Below are 9966 nucleotides of genomic sequence, written 5' to 3' on the forward strand. Positions count from 1 at the left end.
AATGTTTTGAGAATATTTCTCGAAAATTGAAAATAAGTAATATGATTTTCATACCCAAAAATGACAAAAAAGAAAACCCCTATTTTCACGTTCTTCCATTTTCCCATAAACCAAATGAGGTGTAAGATAGGGGGCACTAAAAGTTGCAGCTCTATGGAAGCAGAGAAAATTAAAAAAAAATCGAAATCACCTTCTCACTCTTCATTCTCACTTTTTTACATACATATAATTTAAAAAGAGAATGAAGAGTGAGAATAGATATATTATTATTTTCCTTTTTATCGATAAAAATAGAATAAAAAATTATTCTAATTGAAATGAATTTCAATCGATCTCCAAACAGAGATATTTTGATTCCTTTTGTACTTTTCAAAAAATAAAAAATAAAATTTTGTTTGGATTAGTTGTTTTTAAAGAATAATTGTTTATTTTGATTTTGTAAAGAAACTATAAATTCAATATTTGTCCCATTTATTTATTTTTTATTATTTTTTTAACCTAATATTTCAAGCTATTTTATTATTATTATTTTCATTATTTTACTTTTTATTATTATTTTTTTTCATTTTCTATTTTTTTTTCCAGTCTTATTCTTCTTCATTTTCTTATTTCCCTTTCAAAGCCCACTCACCCCCCTTTCCTTTCTTTTCTCCTTATTTATCTCCTTTTCTCTATCACTCATCCCTTGTGCCCATCATACCCACAACATGGCCACCCCTCACATCACTGTCGGCAGCGCCATTACTGGTGGTCCCACGGCCCCAATGGTAGCCATCCCACTCCAACCACCCCTTTATCTTTTCTTCCCTTGTTTCCTTTCTTTCTTTCTTCTTCTTTCTCTCTCTCTCTCTCTCTCTCTCTCCTCATTCCTTTGTCTACCTTCATCTCCATTAGTTGTCGCCACACTGCCTCAATTTGGAGATCATCTCCTCTTCTTCCTCTTCCTCACGAATAATAAGGGGCACCAACTAGTTCACCCTTGCTTCTATTTCGTCGCTAGAAAATGAATAGGATAGAGAAGATGAAGATGACGAAGCAAATGATGAAGACGAGGTGGCAGGAGGCGGAGTTCTCACCTTTTGGATTAGATGAGGCACAGGTTTCTTCCTTTGGGCCAAAGGATGGACAATGAAGTTGGAAATCGGACAACTAGCAGTTGGAGCTTGCCTCAATATTCCTTCTTGACGTTTCTTCTCTCGTTCCTCTAGATGAGTCTGACGTGCTTCAGAATCCCCCAAGGAGTAACCTCTTAGAAAGGCAAATCCTTCAGCATGAAATGTTCGTTGGGTTCTAGAGATGGAAGAGTTAGTCGGGGAAAGACTAGGATGATAAACAGCTTGGGATTTTCGATTAGCACCTACAAGTCCTTGTCCGATAGGAGGACGGTGTGAGCCCGTTCAATAGCGTCTATTTCGAACAACTTGTTAAGATGGGTGAATGAAGCCTTCTCTACCCACTTTACAAGGTATCCCCGCCTCTCCTTACCCGCATTAGATAAACATAAAGATTGTGAGTAGATTATCAACAAAGAGGAAACAATAGCAAGACAAAATGAAAGTGATAAAAGCATAGTCTACTTGGAATCTCTAATGAGCGTTGTAGAGAAAAAACTCTGTCTGGACCCTTAGATGAACCGCTCTAAGAACCGGGCACCAAAACATGCCCCTTGGGTTAGCCTTTGCTCGAGTTCGAAAGATTAGTCACAAACTGGAGAGAAGGAATGTGGGCAAACAAGCTAAACCTCTCATTTGGGCTCATCTTGATAATGTAGATGAACAAGACTTCCAACAATGAGAGATCTAGTTGGACGAGCATATCCAGCATTAGTATCTGGATAACATTCAGATGAAGGAAAGCAGACAGAATTTGGGTGAAGTAAAGAAATTGGTTGAGAAGGGACAAAAGAGGAAGATAGAGCCTTGCAACAAACTGCTCCTTGGTAAAGTATATCATGCTATTCGGAAGATCGGCTGACGATAAAGCTTCGTTTCTCAAGAGAAGGAGAAAACCATTCAATTTCGATATGGATGGATCAAAGATAAGGAGTAAGAGCAATTCTTTCAACATAGGAGTCCTAATTTAAAAGGTAAATAAAATATTTGAAAAATTCTATGATAGAGAATTTATGATAAGAATGGTTATCAAAATAGCTTTGGAAGTTTTCGTAATTTAATGGAAATATAAAATATTTTGAAAATACTTTCCAAAATAGAGTATTTAATTATTTTTAAACAAATAAACATTTTTGGAAGTGTTTTATAGAGAATATTTTATCCATTAAGGAATTATTAAAAAGTTATATTTTTTTATAGTATTTAATGAAATAAATTATTATGAAGTTTCCATGAGAATATTTATTAAATTGGAAAGGTCTCTAGATTGGGTTAGTTGATTAATTAATGGGCCTATATTGCTTTATTAATCAAATAGGACCCGTTTTGAATTAGATTAAGTGACCCAAGCTCATATGGGCTTAAATGACCTAAGCTTAGTAAGGGAACCTTTTAAATACCCTCTTAGGGGTTAGGGTTTCTAGTTAGTTGTCTTTCCCTTTATAGAGAGAAAGAGTTAAAGCTTCCTTCCTTCTAAAGCCCACTCTTTAGAGTGCCAAGGTTGTGGTTAGAGTCATTGGGAGAAAAACTTTGGGTGTATGAGACCTCTAGACTATAGACTTCTTTTTTACCACACATATTTGATTCGGGAACATCCAAATCCAAGTATAAATATGTCAATCTCTAGATCTTTATTCTAAAATGGTTTCTGAAGCCATTATTTTCTGATGTGTTAGATCTAGAGAACCCTAAGGATAGGAGCATGCATTCTATAATATCAGGGTCTAGGAACCAAATAATCCAAGGTGGGAAATAATGTTGAACAATGGCAATATGAAATAAGTTCTTCAATCTCAAATGCATTTGAATGACCACTTAAGACTCACCCTTGGGGTTACCAATCTAATATTTTAGTCCAAATTTTGGGATTAATGTGGCAATTAATTAACCAAATGGCTTCGAAATAATAATAAACTTTGTTTTTCTCCCTAATTTATGAATAAGATTTGATTAGTGTTATTTGTAGTTGTAACCTTTTTTTTTTTTTTTTAATCTTATTACCAACTTTGATAAGATTCACATATTGCATGTGATGGGGAATTGAATACATTCCTTTTGAATACCTTGCAAGAGATTACAATAAGATGACATAAATGAATTGAAATAGACTTTGGTATGAAAAAAATAAAAACATATTTTATAATTGACTGAAAGCAACGACTCAATGTAGTAAGATTATATATTAGAAATCTGACTTCATGATTACATCTTTATGAGCCACATATTTTCATTCAAAGAGTGGAATCATCATTATAATTTTTTGCATTACAAGTAAGCCCTTGGGATAATCTTGAAAGCTTATATATGATATAACCATTCCACACCATTGCCTCGTTCTATGCACCATCTAAACAGCCTCAATTTGCAATGTAAATCAAGCTTCAAGTTTAGATATTTTTATGCAAAGAAGTCAGTAATTGATATTTTCATTTAAATTTACGTGTCAATGTTTTTAGCAAATATGGAAGAAAGACTTGTACAAATATTGCTTTGTTTTCATCAATATTAACAAATACAATTGCAGTTGTGCTTATGTGAAGCCGGAGATGAGAAACAAAGGAAAGTTCTATGTTGTTTATATTGGAAGGAAAAGCCAAATGTGTACCCATCTTAGCCTAAATGCCAAGCTCAAGTTGTTGGTTACTAGGAAAATGTTTATAAATCATACAAAACCTATCAGGAGGTTGTATTGGCATGAGTTTTCTACAAGCCTTAGTGGAAAAGACTTGAAATACCAAGTCAATCATCTATAGATGAAGCAGTTAATCAACTTATTGGGCAACCCGATGATGACAAAGTAATAAGGACAACTAAAGGCCATACAACAAATTTCCTTGATCAATTGCTACTTGGATGTGTTATGACAATCGTGGTCATGTTTGTCATTCAAAAGTTGTATTAGATATGTTCAATGTGCTACAATTATGCTATGGATTTCCATTAATTTATTTTCCAGAAAAGTTAGTACCTAAATATTATGGTTAATCCACCTTCATATGGGATGTAAATGTGCCAACAAAGAACATTGCTAAAACTACCCAAATGAAATGCACCAACAGATTTGAATACGAATTTTGTTCCATAATGATCATTGGTGAGATAAGTGTTCAAATTACCATGTGCAAGTGTAATAGAGTGCATAAGATGAGTGTGGGATGAAACAATCTATGTGAGGGAAGTTTCTTGTCCTTAAGTAAGGGAAATAAGTAAGGACATTTTTCAGACTCACTTGAAATCCTTCACAAAGGGCAACCTTGTACACTCCTTATATAGTTAGTGCATTTTCTTTGTACAGTTAATGATTTGCCTTGTACAGTTAGTATAACATCCTTATATAATGGGGAAAATTCGATACACCTCCTACTAAATGTGTGCCCATAGGTGGGTTAATTATGTTTCCATTGTTTTGGTTTAGAAAAGGTGAAAAATTGAATCCAATTGTTTTCCTTAATCATCATTAATAGGGTAAATGTTCAAATTGTCATGTGTGAGTGTAATAAAGTGCATGAGATGAGTGTGTGATCAAGAAATATGTGTGAGGATGTCCCTCATCCTTAGCCAAGGGAAATAAGTAAGGGAGTTTTTCTTAATCACTTCAAATCCTTCACAAAGGAAAACCTTGTACTGTCCTTGTATATTAGTACATTTGTCTTATATAGTTAGTGTAACAACCTTACACAATGGGGCAAATTCCATGCTCATGTATAAATTATGTCCACATAGGTGTATAAACCATGTTTTCAATGCTTTGGTTGAGAAAATGGTGGAAGACTTAAAAATAAATTTTTTTCCCCAAATATCATTAGTAGGATAAATATTTGAATTGCCATGTGCGAGTGAAATAAAGTACATGAGATGGGTGTGTGATGGAGGAGTGTGTGACATATGAGTGTGCAAGCTTTGGGTAACAAGCAAAAAAAAAGTGGTTCAAAATTTATTAAAATCATTTACAAAATAACAGTCTTATACACCTCTTGTACAATTAGTACATTTCCCTTAAACATTTAGTGTAATACCCTTATACAGTGCTACAAATTTTATACACATGTATAAATTATGTGTCCATATATGTGTGTGAACAATGTTTCCAATGGTTTGGTTTAAAGAATTGTTGAAGACTTATAAACAAAATTTTTCCCTAAATGTCATTTATGGGGTAAGTATTCTAATTGTCATGTGATAGTTAATGAAGTGCATGAGATGAGTGTGTGATGGAGAAATGTGTGGCATAAGAGTATGCAATTTTTGGATGACAAGAAAAAAAAAAGTAGTTGTTCAAAATTGATTGAAATCCTTCATAAAGGAAAGTTCTATACACCCCTTATAAAGTAAATATTTTGCCTTGTAAAGTTAGTATAATACCCTTGTATAGTGGTACAAATTTCATACACATGCATAAATTTTATATCCATATAGGATGTGTGAATCATGTTTCCAATGATCTGATTCAGAAAACGATGAAAAATGTAAAAACAAAAATTTTCCCTAAACATCATTAGTAGGGTGAATATTCGAATTGTCATATGTAAGTTAAATCAAGCACACAAGATGAGTGTGTGATGGAGGAATTTGTGGCATGAGAGTGTGCAATCTTTGGATGGTAAGAAAAAAAAAATTCGAAAGATCGATTAAAATCCTCCACAAAGGGTAACCTTACACAACCCTTGTATAGTTAGTATATTTGTTTTTGTACAGTTAGTGTAATAAAAAAATGGTTTAGAATCGATTGAAATCCAACACAAAAAGTAGCCTTGTATACTCATTGTACAGTTAGTATTTTATCCTTATACAATTAACATAACACCCTTGTATAATAATGCAAATTTTATGCACATGCATAAACTATGTCCATATTGATATGTGAACTATGTTTCCAATGGTTTGACATTTAAAAGTATTAAAAAAAATATATTTTTCATGGAAAATCAATTGAAAAGAAGACAAAAAATTATCAAAAAACTATTATTTCTTAAAAATTCTCAATTTAAATTATATTTTTGTGGACCCCGTATTTCGTGCTTATGCGTTTCCCACTCGATGGCGAGCTCGATTTTTATTTGAAAATGATTTTTATTGATTAAGAAAATGACTTGGAGTCGCCACTTATTTTTGTTTTATTTTTAAAGGGTAAACAAAATAAGAAAAAAAAAAAAACCCTAAGTGCGACTCCTTATTTTGGAAAAGGTGGTCTGTGAAAAACCGGATCGAGTTCAGGGGTTAGGTTACTTATCGGGAATGTACGGTAAAGACCGTAACACCCCTCTAAGTCCCTAAAGTCGGGTCTCTACTAATAAAATGAAGCTGATATGATAATGGATGAATAAATCAATGAATACTCAGAGCAAAACATGCACATACGAGAGTCAGAAAATGCACATAGACTAAACAGAGTAGGAATGAGTGTGTACCTGGGCAGCGAACCACTATGTGCTATCAAGAGAGAGGGTTAGTGCAAAATAAAAAGCATAAACATAGCTCACATGTCACTAAATCGAGTACAAAATCCTCAAAGGCATGCATGACACTCCACTCAAAATTCATTTTTATTTTAAAGAAATTTTATTTGATGTTGGGCTCCCACCAAAGCCCGTTTATTTTTTGCATAAACCAAATCCATAAATTCCATCATTATGAATTACAAAATTTGATTCTTGCTTGTTTTAAAACATTTTAAAAAACACAGGAGATATAAGAAATGTATGCCGAAGAAAATGGCAATGAATTTTATTGGAAATGAGTCTTGTGGAACCTATAGACTCTAAGAATGAAAACTTTGAAGACTCGAGGTTATTAAAAAACCAGAATTTGGAATTACAAAATGAAGTTGGGAAGAATTATTTTCTAAACCAAAAAGGATTGAAGAAAGGGAAACTAACACGTGGCGCAACAGAGGCCATGCAAACCATGCAGAAGTGGGCCTGGGCTTTTATGGCAATTTCAGGAGGGTATACCATAGCTGTTCTCATAGGATTTTAATCCATAAGCTCCTGGAGATGGGCAGCAGACTGACTTATCAAAGCGACAATGAAGGTCGTCTCACCATCAACGAGGACCCCACCATATAGAATAGAAGCTTCTCTCAAGGATCTCTTGCCACCTACTTCCGATTCTCATGCTAACATTGACTTTCTCTCCAAGGACTAAATATATTGGGCTGCCATATCTCCTGTTCCTGTTACTACCCTGTGGTGAAGCCGACATCAAATCTTTGTTTAAACTCAAAGCTTGACGCGAGGCTAAATGATTTTCCAAGTCATCACCAGTATCATGACCTGCGGCATCGGGAGAATAATCCTCATCATCTCTGGCAAGGTTCTCTTCTCGGCATTTAGATGTTCACTCACATACTCAACCACAGTCCAACCATTCACCTGGTCTCTGCAAAAGAGGACACGTGAACTTTGTGGCTTCACTCTTCTCAACGGGCCAATTGGACATTGGATTCATGGTCGGATTATCATCTGAACCGTCCAAGGATTGTCTAGGATAGGTTTATCATCAATTGAAGTAATGAAAATTGATGCAACGCCTGTGAGGACGATGACTTTTATCATGAGACGAGCAAAGGAGGAGAACAGTAAGGCTTGGTGTTCTGATCTGAAACATCCAAATTTTGGCATATACTTTGTCCTTCTCTTCCTAATCTTCCTAATCTCCCTGAATTCATCTTTACCGTTGCTGGATCTTCTTCCATGCCCTGCTTCTTCCGCAGTTTCAGAACTCTTCTACAAATCCAAAAAAACGCCATGAATTTCTAGAGAGAGAAAACGGGCTCGCGCGTAACATATAGGAGATTGTGGTGTGTTGATAAAAGCCTATGTGATGGCAGGGCTGCTGCAACCACTCTCTTTTCCTGCAACCACCTGCAACTCACCTCCAACTCACCTGCAACCACTCTCTTTTCCTGTTATCTCCTTCTCCCTGCTTTCTTGTCTCTCCCAGTAGCTCTCAAAAACCTCCTCTGTAACCTAAATCTTTCTGCCAGCAAAACAGCAGCCAAAAGCACCCCTACCTCTTCTAGCTCTCTGGTTCTCCTCAGCTACAGAAATATGCTCTGTTTTTCCTTTCTTAGCTTCCCTCACTCTCCCCTAAAACTCTCTCAAAACCCACTGCTACCACTCACAATGCCCTCATTCTCCAAAACCTCTCTGTAACCTCCTACAGAAAACGCTCCTCTGCAAATCCTTCCTCTCCTCTTCTCGTCAAGCCTCCTCAAAATATCTCCTCACTCACTACCCTTTGCTCTCTCTAAAAACCCACTGCTACCACTCACAATGCCCTCCTTCTCCAAAACCTCTCTGTAACCTCCTACAGAAAACGCTCCTCCGCAGATCCTCCCTCTCCTCTTCTCGTCAAGCCTCCTCAAAATCTCTCCTCACTCACTACCCTTTGCTCTCTCTAAAAACCCACTGCTACCACTCACAATGCCCTCCTTCTCCAAAACCTCTCTGTAACCTCCTACAGAAAACGCTCCTCTGCAAATCCTCCCTCTCCTCTTCTCGTCAAGCCTCCTCAAAATATCTCCTCACTCACTACCCTTTGCTCTCTTTAAAAACCACCAAATAAAAAGCTCCCCTCTCTCCTTTTTCTGCCGCCTTCCTCTTCTAGGCAAATATCTCCACTACCTGATTTGCCCCTACAACCCTCTCTGCATCAACAACCACCACCTCCACTACCCTGCAGCTGCCAGCTAAAAGCATCCCTCAACGGCCAGACGACACCCCCTCTCTGCCAACCCTGCTTCCACTCAAAAATCCTCCTCTCTCCCTCAGCTGGCAAAACGAAAAAAAAAAAAACCTCTGCATAACCATCCTCTTTACAAGTGTCATTCTCTCACTGGTCATCTCAAACCACTACCTTGATTCCACAATGACCAATACGGGAGTGACACGTGTAAAGATAATCTGCAGAAAAGTCCCCCTCCCTCCGAAATGGGGGTCTACAATTTTACATCATTGACCTTCTAGGTCTTTGCACTTCACTCCTAAAGTTCAAGATTCTATAATCTATGGCAAAATTATTAAATATTATCATACAATATTTAAACCTTTTGAATGGTTATTATATCCTCACACATGAGTTTTTATATTAGTAAAATTTAAAAAAGAAAAGAAAAAAAAAGTGAAGTCTTACTATTAAATAATTTAAAAAGGTAAATTGTTCAATTTTAAATATACGGAAATTAATAATTGTAAAATGACTTACAAATTGAGATGGAGAATTTTATTTAATCATAAAAAATATAAATAAAAGATATGTTAAAAAATTAGAATTTAATTTTTTTTATTTTTTTTATTTTTGCAGTAAAGAAGAAAAGAAAAATACCTTTTTGGACTTCTTTTTGCACCGAACCTATAATAAATTTAGTAAAGAAATAGTAATAAGTGGTGAAGACGAAATTGAAAATGAATGTGCTTTTATTTTTTTATATTACTTATTTCAAAGTTAAATACATTTGTTATAATGATTGTGACATAACTTGCTGATTTTTGTTAGAGCCTCCAAATCATATAGTCACATATGCACAATCAACAAAGTTTATAATCTATGATATGATGGTTTAAATAGATATTTTTATCCTTTATTGTTTCTTATCCTTCCCATCAACTATGAGTGATATGAAGATGTTGGGCTAATTTTCAAACCCATTTAACATTAAAGCATAATTTTCCCGGTTAGTTTCAGACAACAATTTATCAATTATTCTAGTTTTTTTACTCTTTTTTTTTTTTTTTAAAAAACAGTTTAATAAAAGTGATAATTTTTAAAAATAATTTTGTTTTTAAAAACATATGATTTTGCTTATATCGCACTGCCAAACAGACCCCTATGTTCCCTAAGGTATTAACGATTA

Source organism: Vitis riparia, chromosome 15, assembly GCF_004353265.1.
Source record: "Vitis riparia cultivar Riparia Gloire de Montpellier isolate 1030 chromosome 15, EGFV_Vit.rip_1.0, whole genome shotgun sequence".
Classification (NCBI taxonomy): domain Eukaryota; kingdom Viridiplantae; phylum Streptophyta; class Magnoliopsida; order Vitales; family Vitaceae; genus Vitis; species Vitis riparia.